At 40.7% G+C, this 20693-nt stretch overlaps 1 long non-coding RNA gene across 1 annotated transcript in view; it reads right to left on the bottom strand.

Moving 5' to 3' along the window:
- LOC134494900 (uncharacterized) overlaps positions 1-20141 on the bottom strand; it is an 80205-nt gene extending 60064 nt beyond the window's left edge. Inside the window, exon 1 of the long non-coding RNA XR_010067720.1 lies at positions 20037-20141. This is a non-coding gene — a long non-coding RNA (uncharacterized LOC134494900). The remainder of the gene's footprint in view (positions 1-20036) is intronic.
- Positions 20142-20693: the final 552 nt, after the last annotated feature.

Raw genomic sequence — 20693 nt, 5'->3', positions numbered from 1 at the left:
GGTTCTAAATGTAAATCAAGCTATCTCAGAATAAAATTTTAAAAAATCAATGTTGATTGATCGTGGCTTTCCTCCCTCTGATATAAATAAAGTGATTAAAATAATAAAAAAGAACTCCCTGACTACCCCTTATTCTTTAGAATAAGCACGGCCATGTGGACCCAATGCGGCATTGAAATCAAATTTATCAGGAGCCCAACATGTAATCAATACACAGTAAAAATATGCCTTCACAGATACATGCATTTTTAAAAATAGGCATGGGGTGGAAATTAGACTGTATTTCATATAAGTATGTTCCCCTATCATCTATATTTTAACTGATATCATTACTTGCTTTGGGCAGGAATACAAGCAAGCGAGTATGTTGTTCTGCACTCTGTCCCCAAGAATTGTATCTTCTTGGTATACATGCCATTCCTTAGTGATCTCTAATTCATTCCAGAGATCAAACCTCTAGATCTGATATTCTCAGCCCTTGAAGCAATCTTGAACAATAGAGAAATTTGCGACGTAAAATGTACATGTTTTATAACTTTATCAATGAAAACAGGTAGCTGTAATAAATAACACGGGGCCATGAGAACAGGACTTTGAGGCAGAAAAGCATGACTCCACTCAGCAAAAGGCAGAGTCATGTTTTTTTTTAAATATTCTGAAATAATATACATTATCATTTAACAGCACCTCCTTGACCATTAAATCTAGAGTTTAAAATGGATAAACGGCATAACTGAGAAAACATTCAGTCTCTGTGCAGATGAACTCCCACCTAAGGATTAAATTATGGTGATCAGAAATCAGTGCTCCCAATGAAAACGCACAGTGTGGGAGGCCTGCTTCATTTGTGGTTCAGTTGTGCACCTTTCCTATTTGGACTCCTTGCTCGTTAGCCATGAAAACTGGGTTGGGGGAGCATTAACAGCCTAGCCACCCTCTCCTACTGCAAGGGCCGAGAAGGTACAATGGAAAAAAACACAGATAACGAATAGTTTTTGTTTCTAAACAGGAAGAGTTGAAATACATGTGACCCCTGTTTTTTCCAACTGCAGTCTCAACCAGTCCATTTAGGATTTTGAATATATATATATATATACACACACACACACACACACTCACCCCCCCCCAAAGACAACAGTGTAGAAAGCTCAGCTAGGTCTGTTACCATGAAAGGGTACCATATCTGAGCTACCAAATGGCTGCTAATCAGAGATGGAAGCAAAGAGGTGAAAAACACTCTCTATGCTGCCACCTAGTGGGTGTGTAAAGTTGTGCAGCCTGGTTGCAGTAGTGCTAGCTAAAATATTTTTTCTTTCTTTTTCTTCTTCTTCAATGCAAGCATTTGAAAACCAGAGAAGAGGGAAATCTACACTCATTGAAAGCCACACTGCAACCTTGACTGAGGAACATTCAGCTAATTGGACAAGGATATTTTATAGTTGGGGCAGTTTCTCAAATTATATGAAAAGAAAATAAATACTTCTAATCTTTGCGTGTATCAAGGCGATACAGTGTCTCTGTGTTAGTGTGTGTGAAGTATAAGCAGCATTTCCTCCTCCCCACTTCTGGGCCATCATTTACTTCCATTGCTATGGACAAAACAGTAAGAAATGGCCAACACCTGAATAAAACAGCAGGTGCTAAACGGTATAATTTTAGATTTAAAGGCTGCTTGTTCCAAATAGCAACTGGGGAGATCATACTGCTGTTACTTGTGCTCAGTATAATTCTATGATCATTTATTTCCTTTTAAAATATAATTAGTCTGTATTACCACTTTAGACTCCAAAAGATGATGTATTTGTGGAACATTACCGAGTTGCACGGTGCTTATCCAGTGCCATTTAACTTGCTTTTTTATTCTACCCTCTTCTTTCTTAATGCAATACTGCATCAGTAACGCGTGTCTGAAATTTGAAATTTCCATCAAGGAATCTTCCCCTGCCCCCTCGATTGACAGGAAAGGAACAGAATACATTCTTAAAGTGGTATTCTTTTCTAGGAATAATAATATGACATGGGTCACACTCTTTCTCAGTGTTTAATGCAAATATTCACAGATGAGGCAATTCTATGCTTCCTCTTGACGGGCTATATCCAGTGGGTGTCTGTAATGACTGCCTATTCAAATCAATAACCAGACTCACATAGAGGTGTCTATGGACCATGACAGTGTCATTTCACCAACACACAGCTTCTGTCACTTGTGGAAACACAGATTCATCCCTTGTGAAGGTCTCCTGTCTAGGACCTTTATTCTGCTTGTGCATGTCACTAGGCCAGCTGCTCCATATGCCATTTCACAATTCAATACCGTACACTTGGGGGGGAGGGAGAGAGAAAGGTCATTGGTATTGGTTGTTCCATGTGTTCTGTGTGTGTTTACACAACTGCTAGCAAGATAGCCCAGACATTTCCCCCCCTTTTTCCACTAACGTTCATACAGCATTGTGGATTTTATGAATAGACTGTGGATTTAAACTTCATTATGTTCTATATATTATTTTCCTCAAACGTACAGCTCGGGAATCTTCCAGTCATCTTTCAAAGGGCAAATTTTAATTACTTTTTTTTAACTGACTTCTCTAGGGCTGATTGGATCTTCAGGTAAACAAAAAGCCTGTGCTTTTTTTTTCTCTTTTCCTATCTTAGTAAAAGGACAGCTATAAAATTATCCACCAAGATCATGAGTCAGCATCTTTAAAAAAAAATAAAAGGAAATTAATCTTTGGTATTTCAATACATATGTCAAAATCAACTATTCTGGAATGTACACTGCATTCTTTCTTTAGGTATAGAGAAATATGTAGCCATAAATTAATATGGGGAAAATAAAGATTTGCTGGCAATTAGCTCTGAAGGGGAAATGAGAAGTCAAAAGCGGAAATCGATTTTTACGGGAGGCCTCAAATGAGTTTACTACAAAACTATCTATCTATCTATCTATCTATCTATCTATCTATCTATCTATCTATCTATCTATCTATCTATGTCCAATATGGGTTTACTGTCTGTCTGTTTTATTCTCTTTCAGAACACAAATGCCAGAAATGGCATGGAATCATTCCGAGCTCATGAGAAGTTACTCTACAGGATAGAAATATTAAAGAATTAGAATCAGATCTCTGACTCTCCAGAATTTGGTCTCTAATTGTCAGGCCCAGCCCAAGAACAATGAAGAATCAGTCCAGCCAAACTTCAGTTCTTTATTTGCTCACACCGTATAGACAGAATCTTGCCAGACTACAGCTACTCTACCTAACCTAAGGGGAAATGACCTGGGAGAGCTCTAGAGAGGGGCTATTCTGAACTTCTTGGTTTTCCCACCATTGCCTCCTGGACTGTGTCTCCTCTTATCTCATCCTCCTTGGAATGTTCTCCCTCCTTCCTGAGAACCAGCAGAACTGCCCAAATCCACCACAGTAATCCTGTATAGGATTATTCTCTGTCATACATTTCTGAATGTTACAACTAGCCTTATTCTAACTACGTTTTCAAACTATGGGTGGGATAGGGTAGTACCGGGGGGGGGGGGGTTATCTGTTAGATTATACCCACATATTGTGAGTTAACAGCATTACTCTCCTTTGAATTTTAACTTCCCATCCTACATTTCCCATTCCCATCCTAAGCCAATTCTCTTGAGGAAAAGAAGCATCATAGGTGTAGCAGCAAAATGTATGATTAAGTCACAGATTAAAAATTTCATTTTAGGTATATTAGAACATGAGGCAGGAATCATAGTTTCACTGAGTGTGAACAGTCAATAGAGTCACTGGCTTACTCTACATTGCCCTTCCTCTGTTCCTTTTTCTAGCTCACTTCCTGTCCCCCTTCCATAGGCTACCAACTTATACTTTTGTGTACTCAGAATACAAAAAGCAGAATGAATTTGCTTAATAAAGGATGCTTTAAAAATAATGTGTACAAATACAGTATGTGTGCTTCCATACACATCCATATAATTTCTTCTGATTGGTTTCCTAATAACCCAATCCTTGATCCTCAAAGCAGTTTCCTTGCTCAGCTCTCACATGTCATGTCCTTTCCTCTCTTAATCTGATTTCCTATTCCAATATATATTTCTTTCTGATGTTTCCTTTTACTATCAGAAGTACAATAGTCCCTCATTCTCTTAATTGGCTCCACCACCTCTCTCATCAGTCCTAGCCCTCATGGCCAATCCAGATACTGCTGGTTGCCAACTCCAAGCATCTCCAATCAGCATGGCCAATGGTCAGTAATGCTGGTAAAGGTAGCCTAATATTTGACGGGAGGCCATAGATTATTTTTAGAATCTGTTCCCAATTGCAAGGAAAATTAGGTATGCTAATTTGGACATAACAATTGTGTGGATAGGATTGTAATACAGATTATAATATAGTTTAGTCAGCAGATGGCAATTGACTTCATCTTCTTTGGAACAATTCAGACCTTTCTTGTTACTGCTGAACTAAAAGTGTTGCTTGTCCCTTGAGTAGTCTATTCTCTAAACCTGGCATGGCATGGCAGCAGGTATCAAATTTCAACTCATAAACTCCTAACACAAGAAAGAATATATCACAATTCCCTGCACCCAAAACAATTTTTTTATCAATCTTTCATCTTTGATCAGGGAGACTATAAGCACAAATATTAGACTGGCCAAGTGTAACACTCATTTTATGCCCCACTATAAATGGAGAATATGTCAAAGAAACTCACAAGTCATTTGTTAGGGCCTTGAATGAACAGTCTGTATATTGTGAATTTATTGATTTTAATAGCTTAGAATAGCTGTAGCCAGCCTGGTACCCTCCAGATGTTTTGGGTTTTCACTCCCATCAGTTCTTCCCAACATGAAAAATGCCAAAGGACTGTGGGTGTTGCAGTTCAAAATATCTAGAGGACACCAGGGCATCTACCTCTCAGAGATAGATTGCTACTTAGAATTCTAGGCAAAGGCTTTTTGAAAGACTGCAGCAAATGGTTTTCATGAAATCAAAGTTCAGACTGGGGAGCAAAGGCAACCTAGAAGTGATTTGGAAGAGATAATCTCTACAGCTACATTACAAAACACTAAAACTGTGCTGGAATTGCCATTTTGAAACAAAGAGCGAATTCACTCCTCATGTCTCTGCAAAAGCAGCAAAAAATAAACCCCAGAAAATGAAGATCAGCTGTTATAAAAGCATTTTGCAGCAAAAGTAAAAATAATCATTTCTGAGGAAAAGTTCCTAACTTTCCAGGCGGATGTGCAGCTATAAGAGCAGGAAATGTTCAGTCATGGGACATTTTACTAGCATGTCTTAGATGATGAAAGAAATGGGCATCCAATTTTTGAGGCTCCGTAATGTGTGGAGACACTTATCATTCTTGGGGGTGGGGACATTTTGCGGAACATTAACTTCAAAATAAAATCAGATGTTGATCTTTGCTATTCCTGAGAAAAGGTACACACACAGAGAGAGACACAAAAAATCCCCCACCCAGTTCAATAATGTAGAAACTATTTGATATAGCTCAGAGGATATCATATCATCTTGGATACTAATCAGCCAACACAGGGATATTTGCTGTGTATGCAATATCTAATAACCTGGATAATCTGTTGTAGAGCTGACAGAATGGGTGATTGGAAACAACGAGCAACAGAAAAAGTGTCCTTATTCCACAAGGTAAAAATGGTGCCAGGAAAAAAAAATGAAGGAGCATAGCCTAATTAAGAAAATCACCAGGTTTTCCCATGGTTTCTACCAATCATTGTGAAGATTCAATCATCAAGAAAAATACAGCTGGGATGGAGTCTGACTCTCAACAGATTTTTAGAAGCTTAATGAAGCAGTAGTTTGAGAGCATATGTATTTCTTACCCTGAAAGATCTTCACATGAAACAGCAAGAGTTAAAAAAAAAGTATTGAAAGCCTTCTATTAAATCCTTTAGACTGGCCATACTGCTACATTAACTATATTTATTGCACCTCTTGGACCATTTTGTTTTCTGCATTGTCATTAATGTTCCAAAGAGTTTTCAAAAGAAAACTATGGAACTCCTCAGAAGATTAAAAGGAATTATTGTCTTCACTGAAGAACCACATCCTTGGCATATCAATGGCAGCTTATGATAAAATGCTCTTCACTGTCTAAAATAGGAAGCCTGAATCCAGACTCAAGCTAGACAAAGGGAAGTGTATAATCAGAGAACATGGGACAAAATATTGCCTAATGAAAGTAAATGCCATCAGAAAGCTGAAAGCAGTAACCAACACTATTCGGAATGGTGAACTAAGTGAATATTTATAATGCTTTCCAAAGAGCCTCATTTCACACTGACAAAGAATATGAACTCCAAAGACCGGCTTTATATTTTTGTGATGTCAAAGCCACAGGGCTTAATACCAATGCAAGCAATTATCGAAAGGTAGAATTATGCCAAAACTGTATCTCTCTCTTCATATATCATGGGTGCCCATAAAAGATTTACATGACCTATCATAGTAAGTTACCCTTTGGGAAAGAAAAATGGAAATATAGATTAAAAAGTAGCTGGCATCTAGACATGTAATCTCTTTTATAGATAGATACCTATGTGATTTACCTCCATTGAAGCTTCTCATGGACCACAAATCCTTGTGTTGAACCCCTAGCAACCACTTACAACGAAAAAGCAAGCTTCTCACAGAGTCTTTGTTAACCAGATTAAGGGAAGGGACAAAGGGAGTTAGGTTACAGAAATATTAGCAACTGGACAGGGTTACTTCAGAACCCAATTTATCTCTAAGTTAATTAAAGCAGAATTTTTTTGATCATCTGGAAACTGCCTATTGATGCACTGGGGAAGTGACTAGCCATTTTCATGATAAAGGGAAAATGTGCAGATAATCTGCTCTCGTAATATTTTGCAAATTCTCTTTCTCAGGCTTAGAGAAGCTCATAATATCTAGGTTACCTTAACAGAAGATTCAGAACAAGCATTATGTCACTGCCAGTGGCTTTTAATAAGACAGTCGAATAAACTGTAGGAAACAGGAGACAATCTGATATGAATACTCACAATTAAAGAAACTGTGGATACTCAAAAGATTGGGCATACTTTATAAGATCCAAATTGCTATTTGTGGAAATCCAGAACTTCACAAATTTATACACTAATTAGGATCAAGTTGGCCTAAAGATCTTAGCAATGCTGCAGATGCGATTTTAGGGTACTGACAGATATATGAGTGGAAGGTTTAATAACAAAGAGATTCATATTATTTTAGCACAATCTATTAGGAAAGTCATCCTAGACCTTATCTACAAATATATATGTGTGTGTGTGTGTGTGTGTGTGTGTGAGAAAGTTAGCCTCCCACCAGTCTATTATCCTTTATAAATATTGGACATCAACTCCCATCATTCCCAGCCAGCACAGACCATCAAGCTGTGGTAGTGCAATCTTACAAAATGTCACTTTGGGTTTTGTGACCACTATTCCAAATGCACTGAGCTATTACTGTTTCCTGATATCATCTGCTGCCATGTTACTACACAGCTGAATCCCTTAGTTTGTTTTGACATTCCAGATAAATATGTAATACCATTTACGGTAGAGAAATTGTTCTAGGCATTATACAAATGTTGTCACATTATTACTAAACTACACTCAAGAATATCTTGAGACAAAATGACCCACAGTTTGCTTTTTAATTTACAAATCAACATCATTGATAGTTTCTTGATACAACCCAAGTGGGGGGGGGGGGAACCACAACTACTTGGAAGACAATTCTGAGTACCCTTCTAGCACTATAGAAGATTTTCATCCCAAAGTTTTATGTACTGGAAAAACTGTACTTCATGATCGGATTATCAAACTAAGAAGGGTTAAAATTATATTTAGCCCCAAAGTTGATAGAGAAAAGGCATAGCATGCTCTCCTTACAGTAAAATGAAAGCAAAAGGACCATCCAGAATATATTCAGTGGGACCAAACATAGAATGCTTAATACCAATTGACAAATCTATACCTGAGAAGATATCATCAAAAACCAAGCTAGAACTGAAAAACCTGTTAGCCTATGGAGACCCTGATTTACAAAATTAACAACAGTTAAAACTGATCATCACTTTTCCAGACAAGTCAGTCAGAAGACTTCAAGGTTTAGAAATGAACAACAGAATACCTCAACTACCAAATGTTCCTCTATAGTGCTTTAACAGAGAGGGGAGAGGCATGGATATTGTCATTATATAAGGCAGACACTAGATGGCACTAGAGATTCTTGCTACAATTATTCAAAAGCCATAATGACATCTTGTTTCCTGACTCATGTTGTTTTCCAAGCATTCCATTAGCAGTCTCTAGAAGATTCTTAAAACTTGCCTTGTGATCAAAAGAAGCTACATGGTTATCAGTGACTCAGATGGCCAAATCAGTTTCTGAATATTAACTCTTAGATTACAAACATCAGTTATAGCCTCATAATTTATAAATAGAAGTAGTTTTCAGTTGCCTGATGCCAACAGAATTGTTTGGACGTTCCATTACAGAGGACCTATCTAATGTAACATGTTTAGCATCCATATACAAATATCATAATCATAACTGCAATTTTTAGCTGAAACTGAAAGTTGCTTCCCAGAAAATTTACTTAAGTTTTATTTCAAATGAGGCTTGAGATAAAACAGACTGAAGTATGATATTTTCTTTTTCAGGCTAATCTTCGACATATGGCATCCATCTGCAAGATTTTAAGTGGAATCCCTAATATACTTTCTAAAGGGATGATTAAGAAAAATCTACAAAATCTTAAAGATATACTTTATTTTTCCCCTTATAATAATTATTTAAAACACAGTGGCAACAGAGGACCCTACAGCACCAGTAATGATTGGAATTCTTCCGCGACTGAGACTTTGGTGTAATACACAGATACACTCAAGAAGAAACCATGCAGCCTCACTTTTGTCTAACGTACACAGATTAAGTTGCTCAAATCCCTCCTACACTTTTCCCTTAGCCTTTTTTGAAGTAAGTCCACCCTCAGTGACCACCTCCACTATTACATTGTCCTCTACTCAATCAAGTCTTCTACTGCATCAATATGGGTGATCAACTTTAAACATCGCCTAATGACAAAGCCATTTCATAGAATACACAAGAAGCAATTTTAGATTTACTGTTGAAAGATGCAGCTCATGTTGGCTCTCTAATAATTGGATGAAAGACATTCTAAAACATACTACCTACATTGGTAGTATTGGTCGCCTTCATCCTTTACATTTAAATTCTATGCGTACACATACCTTAAATATGTGAAAAGATTGCTCATTTATTAGAATGGCCCAAGGTGACACCAAAATAATCAGAAATTTGACCATATTAATGGGTTCTTATGAAGAAACACACAGAAAACAGACAGAAGTATTAGATTATAAATATGTAGGTAATAGAGGTAATATTTCTTAAGTATCAAATATATCCCTGCCCTTAATAACAATTCCTAATCATTCTAACACTTTGCTGTTTGGAATGCTATGCATCCACTTCTAACTCTTCAAGTTTCCTTTGAACAATTCTTATCCGAGTTCATTTTTGATAGAATTAGAGACTGATAGTTACATTAGAAAATAAATACTATTCAGCCTTCATGATATTTCTGCCTTCACAGTATATCTTTCAGTCCTATTGAATATATTAAGGTGAGATTGGCTGTAACAGACTAAATGTTCCCTTGAAAAAGAACAACATTTCACAATGAATTAGAAGAAAAGAGCACACCTGCCCTTGATTTTACAAAGTGCAACCCAATCCTTTGCACACTTACCCTAAAACAGAGCAAGGATAAATTTAGAGCAAGAATTTAATAGGATTTATTCTCAGGGAAATGTGCTTAGAATTGCAGTCAAAACGTTATGATTAGGTATCAGATGCTAGCAGTTAAAAACGCAAGTGTGAGTTTTATGGGCATTTGACATATAGGCCACTCTGTTTTTGTTTCTCTGCCATGTAATAAACAATGTAGGCATGGAAGGAGATAATGGCTGTCCCTTCTCCTTCCACCCCCACCTCCAAAGAAAAATTATTGACTCCTTGTCAGTATCTGGAACGGTTTATTACAGAAATGGGCTTCTATACAAAATCGGAATGTGAGCATTTGGTTCAAGCTAAATATCTCCCTTTTGCAATCAATTGGAAGGGCTATTGGATTGCCCCCCAAGGAAAATACTGCCTTTGCGCCAAGCTATATCACTGAGCTGCATATACCTGCTGGTGTTTATGACAAATTTACACTTGGAATGAGAGAGCCTATTGACTACGGATTATGGTCTGATCTTGCAGCCTTTGCGGAGGCCAGAGAGAACAGTGCCTAAATTGAGATTTAAAAACCATACTGAAACTGAAAAAGGTGGGAGCAACACGTTCTTAGGGATAAACCAATTGCCCAGTTTAGCCAGACATTGCTTTGTTGTTGATGGTGCTGGTAGCGTTATGATCCATGGAGTCAACCCTAAGTCTTGTGACTGGAGGAACAAGTCCATGCAGTTTTCTTGGCAAGTCCATAGGGCTAATTTATCATAAAACAGCGTGTTTAGGTTTTGCTGAAATGCAATTCAACTGTAAAATTACAAAAGGACAGATTCTGCCAGTATTTAACAATAGATGCTGCTCTTTTTTATTATGACAAGATCTTCTTTCTATACAGAAACACATTGCCTTATGGAAGTATTTCCCACATGTTTTAATATACAAATATGCACTCTAAGCAGAATTGCCGAGACTGAATTCAAAGATTAATAGGAATGCTTAGCCTTGAAGAAAGAATCATATATTGTATTTAGAGGGGCACACCCAGTACTCTATTAAGAAAAAGCTCCTAAGCACTGGCAAGATCTTATGAGTAAATAAACCACTAGCATTTATACCTTGTTTATACGTATTAGAGAAAAAAGACTACAGTTCTGCATAGGCAGGAGTAATCTTAAAAAATGTGCATCATAAATGGAACAACTCATGTGTAATAGAAAGGGTTGCATACATCCTTTTAATTGATATGTATATATCATAAAAGGCTGCTTATTTTGCCAAAAGTGAGATATAGAGCAATGCATTTTTATTCAGAGTAAAGCCGCACTAGGGTACCCACCCAATTCAGCATGGATAGGATTAAAACCTAACTACAGATATGCTGATCAAAGCATCCAAATAAACAGTATTTTGAAGGAGAAGACATGAGCCATAAACACAGTTCTTTTAAAAATTACTCTTCAATTTTAGAGCAATGCCTGTATTCTTTGGCGGGGGGAAATTGGGATTTTTATTCTTTATTTAATTAATATTTTAAAACTTTAGAAGTCTTCCTATTAATAAAATGATAATTATAAAATAATTTGCCACATTAAAAATGCAACGTCTTAATTTAGAGATGCTTAGATGGAAATTGTGTCCTTTAAAGGACTCAGAAGAAGGGAATGGGGCCACTTCCATTTTATTTTTCCATAAGATGAACAGATCTACATTATTTTTATTTGGAAACACCACCACCAAAACCCATCCTTTTTTTTTTCCTCTCCACCTTGAACAATTACAAAATTGAACCCAGAATCATGAATCACATATTTTATGAGATGAGTCATAACCTTGTCTTCTAATTATTCCTATTCAATAAATGATCTAAAATGGTTTTCCTGACTCATGAGCATTTTCTTCTGGGGAATTTCATGAGCAGATGAAATGAACTCAAGAGATCTAGATTCAAATTCTCACATACACATGAAACAAATGGATCAGCCACACCCTAACCTTTGAGCAGATATAGTATGATACTCTAGATAGATATTCCACTTACAGTATATTACCTTGTTCCTTTTGAAAGAAGCAGGGGTGGGGGTGGGGTAGAAATAACAATTATTAGGAGGTTGAGAATATAAATTGCTTTAGGCAATTGGATCATCAATATATTTCCCTACTCTAGAAAAGAATTTGTGCCTGTTTAGACTAGCATGGTGTTCTTAGTAGGACAAGGAATTTTACTGTATTTTGTGACAGCTATATAGGTTTCTTTAAAAATCTGTGGTCCGTAATATATTAGTTGGGATAATAACAGGTTACTTTCTATAGATGGATGCAGGTAGGGAGATGAAATGGCTAGGTTCACACAACATCCATAACAATTGGAGCCATGAAGATATTCCAGACTCCTTTTTTTAATGTTTGTCTTTCATTTCACTTAAAAAGCAAGGCATAGTGGTTAAGATGTTGGACTAGGAGTGGGGGAACCCAGGTTCAAGTCTACCCTCACTGATGGAAGCTCATTGGGTGACTTTGGATCACTCTTAGTCCAACCTTTCCCACAATGTTATCAATTTGGGAAAAGGAGGACTGAGCGCTATCAATGACACCTTGAACTACTTGAGAAAAGCAGGATATAAATCTAACAAGGAATACAATGACAGCAAAGTGTACCTCTAAGCCTTAAGTGAGAACCAGTTTGGTGTAATGGTTAAGGCACGGGGTTAGAAACTGGGAGACCAGGAGTTCTAGTCCCGCCTGAGTCACAAAGCCAGCTGGGTGACCTTGGGCCAGTCCCTCCCTCTCAGCCCTAGGAAGCAGGTAAGAGCAAACCACTTCTGAAAAACCTTGCCAAGAAAAATGCAGGGACCAGTCCAGGCAGTCTCCAAGAATTGGACATGATTGAACGGATAAAAAAAAAGCCTTAAGCAAAAACAAAGTAAAACTTGTTCTACTTAATCCCAGTGAAGGATAGTGCATCTATAATGTACCAATAGCAGATTTCATTTTGTTGTTGTTCCACAATAAATTAAATTTTAATTTCAATCATTAGATTGCTTGCATTTAAAGTAACATTGTTTTATTGTACTCTTTCACTGGATTCTTACTATCTACTCCAATAAGAAGCACATCACTAATCACTCTCTGATTTGGAACTTGGAAATGGATAAATATCAAACTGGTCTCAAACTCGGAGATCAAAGCAGTTCAGATCCTCACTTGCCTATCAGCAAGCAACTTTTTGTGTCTTTCCAATCTTCCTCACAGGGTTGTTGGGTAGAAACATGTAATCCCATAATGTCTTTTGTAAAGTCACAAATATTGTATACAGAAATAATCTGCACAAGGAACTTCTGGATTCCTGGCAGTTTTAGGATTCTCCAAGTTTAAAACTATATTTAGATGTCAGATCCCAGGAGAGACTAGACAATGCTAAGGACAGTTGTTATGCAACACCACTGCAAAAATACATGTAGCTATCTTTGCAACATGAAGCAGTTCTCAACACTTTACATTTCTGAGCAGGCCATTTATGTCTGCTCATATAAAGCAATACTCCAGAAGAGGAAAAGAGAAACCTATGGTCATCAAACTGCTAATTTGGACAATGATAAAGTGTTCAGAGACATTAAAAATGCATCAGACCCTATCATTATGGTACTGAAGCAGTTTTCAAAATTCCAATTGAGAACCAAACTAAACAAGGAAACCACAGCCAAAAAATGCAGGTTGGAAGCGATGTCCAACCTAACTTAAGACACCAATAGCCCAAACAATCCATAAAACCACAAGACTGACAACTACATAATAAAGCAAGGAATTCTAATCAGAGATTTCTGATGCATGCCACAGATTTGATCACATGGAAATTTGATTTAGATCTTTCAAAGCTGCCTCAGTATTCCTTCAATTTTGCATTTGTTGTGCAGGTCTAGAGTACTACTGTTGACTGAATGGCTTAGAGTGTAGTCCTACATGTAAGTCCCATTGCACTTCACAAGGCTTACTTTGGTAACTGGCTAGATATGTATAATATTGCATGGGATAATACTGGTTTGGATTAAAATTGGCAACATTAAGAATATGACATTCTTAAAATGCTATATATATATATATATATATATATATATATATATATATATATTCTTTTATTAAAGTTATTGAAGAAGGAACACTAAGATCACAGAAAAGGAAAAAGGAAACCATATTGCAGTCATAATGGAATACAAAACAGAAAGAGATGTTTCTCTTCAGAAACATAAAAAGATGTCTGCTTTGCTAGTTCACACTTTCTGATGGGCAAGAAAAAAGAGAGGGGGTGACTCTTTTTCAAGATCATCATTACTCTTTTCAAAGATATTTTAGAGAAGAGAAGGCTTTGAACTGACTACATAAATCTGGGCAACAATGAAAGGGAACAGAGCTAAAGGATCTCTTTGAAATTATGAAATGCAATCCAGGTAATTATTCAGATCCAGATATCTGGATCTGAAGAAAAGAAAAGAAGCTAATTTATTTAACCTAGTCCCTCTATGTAGGCTGCCACTACTGGGTTACTTCTCTTATGCCACCACTGACTTTCTTCTTCCTTGTGTATTTTAAAATGCTACATCATTCCCTCCATTCAGTGTTACAACAAATATGTATCAATGACATCCATATATTTAAAAAAAAATCCAGGCAAATCTGTTAGTAAAAATTAGACAATGAGGCATATGTTGTATTGTTAATGGAATAATAATAATAATTCCAAGCTAGTGACAGGGAGAAGGGAGAAGCGTCCATGGCAACTCTCCTCTATTTACAGTTCAACTGAGAGGCAAGGGTGTGGTCCATGTCTCTGCCCTCCTTCCTTACAGTATGGCTGTGTCACATAGCATGCTGTATCCAAACAAACCATCTTATGTCTTAACATGGTGGTCTGGTTCACACAACATGCAAAGGCAGTGGCTGAGTTTCCTACAACATCCTGAACCACAAACTACCGACTGAAGGTTAATCTAACACATGGTGAGAATCCAGCCTATATGTTCTACTGGCCTTTATTCTGGCTAGAATTCCAAGGGAAAAATAATTAGAATATTTACACATGGCTGGGAGCAGAAGCTCATCCAGTTTTTAAGCTAAGAGAATATAAATACTTGTGGCTGCAACTTAACAGAGCAGAACCTCCTGCTATTTCTTACATGGCTTTTGTAGGTATGTTTATCATGCCTTGAATGAACAGCATTCTAACTGTAACCAACCCTCAGTATATCTAATGGAATTTGCTTATGTTTATCCCTTGCTATTTTTAATCTTTTTCTGTTGTCAAGATTTAGCCGTTTCCCTAGTAGCAACTTATAGTGTATTCATAGCTTTCTGCAGGCATCACTGAAATGATATAAAGCCTGTTCTCATTACTGTTACTTTGGCAGAACGATGGTTGGATAACTACTGAAGACACAATAAGCCACTAGTGGGCAAATGACCCCAGAAGGGAAGCATCTTGCATTTAAGAATCTGATTTTTCTTTACCAGTGTCATGCACATAGACACATCATGAGTAGTAGTGTTACATAAATAAAAATATATATTTTTTATTTCTCTGTTAGCATTTCACAATCTGAGCATGATTTTATCTTTTTTATATTTGTTAGTCTCCTGATGGATCTCTGCAACTAAGGTAAGCTATAAATATTTTAAATCAACCATAAATACATGAACTGCTCAAAGTCCATTGTGTCCAGCATTCTTTCTCCACTGCAGAAATCCAGATGCCACTGAAAAATGTTACAAAGAAGATACAATGGCAATAGCATTCTCCTGATGTTCAGCACCATCTGTTAATCTGAGGTATGCTGGCATCTCGTATTTGTTTGTAAACCACTCAAGAACTTCTTTAGGACAGCTATTTAAAAACAGTAAAAGAAAGAAAGAAAGAAAAAATCTGGATGACTTCCATACTAACAGAGCCCTGTGATCATATTATTAATTATTTCCCTCTCTGCTCCTCACATTGTGGGTTTCTCGGCTGACAAAAGAAAGAAGTGGATGGCTGTTCTAAAGCCACCCAAAGTATTGTTGCTAAAAGGAGGCCATTTCTTTTCTTGAGGGTGGGACTAACCCACTCAGCCTAGGTAGCCAACTTTAAATGATTCAGAGGGTGGACAATTTTAGCTCCTTTACTGGATTTTCAATTGCATATTTGAGTACGTTACAACTCTATGGACTTGCAGGTTCAAAAGCATGTTATCCTTCAATTAAAAATAAAATCACAGGTGGGAAGGAGGATTTGAATGAGTTCACAAGAATTAAGAAAAGCCCCACCTCACCCATAACAAAGACGGGGAGGCAGCGTCCTTTAGCCATAGGAAGACTGCCAGGCTGGTTTGGAGGCCTACTGATCCCCAGCCACTCATTACTACAACCTTCCACCTTCCCAGCTCTATAAATTGGAGCAGTCAAATGCCCACTTTGGGTTTTCATTTGAATCATCCCTGACATTTCTCTAAGAATTTTCTGGATTAATTCTGACTTGCTTCTGAGTCCTTTCTTGTGTTCTTAGGGCACTTAATTGAATCTGATTCTGAGGATAGGAAATACACAGATACGAATGGGATGGGCAGGAAGGATTCCTAAAACAAAGCAAACCCTTCTGTTATCACAGCAGATGATGAACTCCAAGCGTTCAAGTTTCTTCCTTGGGCGCTACAACTTCTCAGGGGAAATTAAACAACCCAGGGGGTGGGGGTGAGGACTGTTTTATTAAGCTTAACCTGCTCCTAGTGATCAGTAGGGCTGGCTTAGATTATAGGAGCTGGGCTCCACTGGACAAAGATCAATGAGCCCACCATATTTCACCTACCATTTCACCAGCAAAGGAGGTTAGTGCTGGGTAAAAACGGCAGCTCTCTCTTCTATGTCCACAAGGGTCAGATTGACATAAATCAGACCTTTAGAGAAATGCCTTTTGTTTGGTTCATGATCAGTTTTGCCTACTTCATATCTGTCCCTTGACCTGTAAGCCACATTTGGTTAAATACTGTTATTGGGATAGTCAGTTGTGGCTTGCCCGTGGGTGTTCAAACCTTTTCTTCTCCCTGTATTCAGGAAGCAAACGTGCTCCATTCGCTGAAGCGTCCCGCTAAAGAAGGTGCTGCGCACCGCGAAACTTTAGGCCTCGACTTAACTTCCCAGCAGGCCCACGCAGTTCTCCGAACCCCTCGGCGGAACTGACGTGCGGCAGGTGCGTGCCTGTAAGATCGCAGTGGCAGTCCCAAGGCTCCCTAAACGACGTGGTCTGCCTTGTTTTGCCGGCCAGGGGCTGACTTGCCAAGGCTGCACCTCGGAATCGCAAGGGCAGAGGAGAGGCACGCACCTTTTGAAAGCGTGCGCAAACACGGGTGTATAGTCTATAAATTGCGAATTTGGGTTCGCGTAGACCAAGAGAAGGGAGAGGGCTCTCCTTTGAACTGGAAAAGAGCACGAAATTGGCGTGACAGTTTGGGAGAGCAGTCGACCATTCTCTTTCTCTCTCTTCTTAGAAAAAGTCAGCGAAGGAGTCTGAGGCGGGGGTGGGGGGTGGGGGAGGCAGGCTCGTCAGGCACACGTGCAATTCGAACAGGCGGAAAACGAGAGCGAGGGAGCCGGAGATGCCCGGGCCTAGATTTTAATCCATGGGAAAGACCTCCTTCAAGGCTAGTCAAAAGCTTTGTCATTGGAAGGGAAACGGCGGAAGATTCTTCCAACTTTCGTGCATTCTTTCTGTAATCTTTCTTTCCCCCCTCCTGTATTTCTCCTCCCCTATCTTTCTTCCTCCCGCTGAAGGCTGCGCTCCTCTTGGGTATAACGGATACGCAACTGGAGTTTATTCGGCCTTGCGATTTAAGAATGGTTATTGGCGGCAGGCGTGCCTTGCGGGACCTGTCTTAGGCGACTGCTTTTTCTTTTGCCAAGGAAAGGCTGGACATGAATGGAAACTCCTTCCTTTGCTACTTCAGTTTGGAATAAACCTCTCCCCACTATCTTACTCTTCCCTGCAAGCCCCTTACAAACGGGGGGGAGCGGCTTCCAACCGTGCCTCGCTGCACACGCCCTGCACTCAGAACGCGGGGAGGAGGGAGCCCGAGAGCCTTTGCCCCAATCACACGCGGCTTTGGGTCTTCCTCTCACGCGGGCATTTTCTGGGAGCAATCAAAGCAGCAGCAGCAGCAGCGCTGCGAAGAGGCTTCCACCAAGTTGCAGTCTCAACTTGCAAGTTAAAAGTGTCACAGAACGGCGAAAGATGCAAATGACTCCTCTCCTCCCCACTCAGAGAATGAAGCTGATACGTAAACCGCCACGCCAAAGAGCGACTGCCGGTCCTTCACTCAAGAGAGCTGGTTGCCTGTGGCTAAGCTACGGGCCTGCTTCCAGCGCAACCGCAGCCCCAGTTCTTCCCGGGACACCCAACTCAACAGGATTTGCTTCCCAAGAAATGTGCTTGGAATAGCAGCCCGGCTTCTGAAAAAGGCCTGTTGAATATACCTGGCTTTATTTCTCGGCAGACACACACAGGACAGGCATAAGGCTTCCTTTCAGGCCGATTGGGCTTGATCCCAAGTAAACGTATTTAGGGTCCCATTACTCAAACCCAATGGAAATGTATGGGAACAGCTGGTCAGATCTCCAGCTCCTTTGAAGGGAAGCAGGGAGAAGCCCCCAAGCACCAGGGCTAAACCAAATATAGACAAGCAGGTGACAAGGGATGCCAAAATCTGGAGAGGGTCGCCCAGTGCTCAAGTTATGCCTTGCTGTCAGCCAACACACCGCCTTTTCCCCAAGTCTTAGCCCAAAGCAAAATGCAGAGATAGAGCAAGAACAATCATAGTAAGTGGGGGCTGGTGACTAGGATGCAGGTAACCTAATGATTACAGTGGGACACTCAGCCCACTATCCTCGCTGAGATCTACTCCAATTTCCACCTTCGGTTTACATAGTCAGATCGCCACCTTTCACTCTGCCTTCCGTTTACTCAGACAAATTGCTGTGGCCCCCAGCTTCTACCCGCTCCGTCGCTTAACGCAGATTAGACTTCCCCCTTGGCAAACCGTGGAAGCATTCCGCTCTGATCGTACCCATTGATCTGGGGTTCGATGTAATCCGCATTAAGCGAGCAGGCGAGGCAAATGCAGGCGGCAGAACTTCGCAGGCATTCCCCCCTCCCTTCTCCGCAGTCTTGGAGTGGGAAGCTGCAATGAGACAACCCCGCCCCAGTTGAGGGGTGGCGGGCGGGCGGGCGGGCGGGCGGGCGGGCGGGGGGAGAGATCTTATACAGCCGGAGGTTGCGAGGTACCACAAAAAGAGAAGAAGAGGAGCAAAAGAAAAAGAAAAGAAGAGAAAACGGTGCGCTACCTTGGCAACTAGAGCCGTTTAAGGAGCCAATGGGGGGGGCGGTCGCTGCGCCCCCGCCTGCCGCGAGTACTCTCCTCGACTACGCGTATTCTTAAGCAATAACAACGTAATCCGTATTATCCACCCAAGAATACCCGTCACCGAAGAGAGTCAGAAAGCTGCTGCTGGTGGCGGCGGCGGAGGAGGAGGAAGAAGAGGCGGCGGCGGCGGCGGCGAAGAGGCGGCTGGAGCTGCACGCACCGCGGCAATAAATCCACAACTGTACGTCCCGTGGCCCGTAGGAAAGGAAGGAGGAAGAGGAGAATCCAACAGAGAAGCGCCGGCGAGCGGTGATCTCAAATCCATGCAAGGCTGCTGGGCTCCCACGGCCTGGCAAGGCAAAGGAGAAGAGGCAGCCGTCAAGGATCGGCGCGGGGCAGTCCCTGGGAGCGACCGGTGGGGCAGAGGCTGAGGCACAGAAGGCGTAGGCAGGCAAACGCTGCACGCAGTCCGCAAGCAGGCCACCAGATTCAGACCCCGGCAAGCGCGGGCGCTCGTCATACCACGGGCACATGCGAGCTCTTGGACCGTGGCAGCTGAAGTCACGCAAGACACGCGCGCGCGGATTGATAGGCGCCGCACCAAGCATGTCTCCACCAAAGCCACAGGCGTGCACCACTACTCCCGTCGGAGGACATCTAGGATGGAGCTGAGGAACGAGCTCGCAGCAGCGGTGTGTCATTCATTCACACTCACGCGCACACACTCACACCGCACGGGGTTAATAGGAACCCACGCAGACTGAATCTTTGCACAAAACACGTCAATGAACACGAGGAACACAGCATCTGCATGCAAATAACGGTCACTCATGCAGCCCTCTGCATACCTCCGAACCGCATCAGACCCATTCACTTCTCCAGCATACCTGGCCAACTCCCGACTTCTTCTCGCGGGTTTGCTTGCCACCCGTTTGCTCCCTCTTGGAGATTCTCCCCAGGCTACATTGAGCGGCTGTTAGCGGCAGCCAGCGCGATTTCTGTAGAAGAGAGGCACAGTTAAACACACAAATGTAACCCAGCTTGTTTGCTTAGGTGAGCTGGGGAGAAAGCGGAGAAGTGAAAATCTGATTAAGGAAACCAGGCACGCCTGGGAGAATTTCAGCGAGTCTCTTGGAGAGGTCCCGGCTCAGAGGAAAACAAATAACTCTCAGCTGTTGCCACTTACTGAAAAGCTCCCACGGAGCTGTGGGAGGAATAGCACTACCGCTTCTCTGCTCCAGGCCTTGCTCGCAGAAGCTAAGCCCCCGGGCAACAGCCCTTCCGAGCGAGAAGCATGCCTGCCTGAGCGTGGAAGGGCGCATTTTTTTCTTACCCACGTGTCCCTAAGAGCTCTTGATATCTCCGTAAGACAGCGCTTTTGAAATCGCCTGACAAACGAGTGATAGTACACTCGAGAGGTACTCCCCATGACTCCCCATCTGGCCAGCATGCCTTCAAAGAGAACCCTTAACCAAGCACCCCACCCCAAAATCTCTCTCTCTTTTTCTCGCTTTCTCATTCTCCATATTCTTAAGGATCCGCCC

Source organism: Candoia aspera, chromosome 3, assembly GCF_035149785.1.
Source record: "Candoia aspera isolate rCanAsp1 chromosome 3, rCanAsp1.hap2, whole genome shotgun sequence".
NCBI classification, from domain to species: Eukaryota; Metazoa; Chordata; class Lepidosauria; order Squamata; family Boidae; genus Candoia; species Candoia aspera.
Note: the sequence above shows the minus strand (reverse complement) of the source record. Positions and strands in the feature narration are given on the sequence as shown.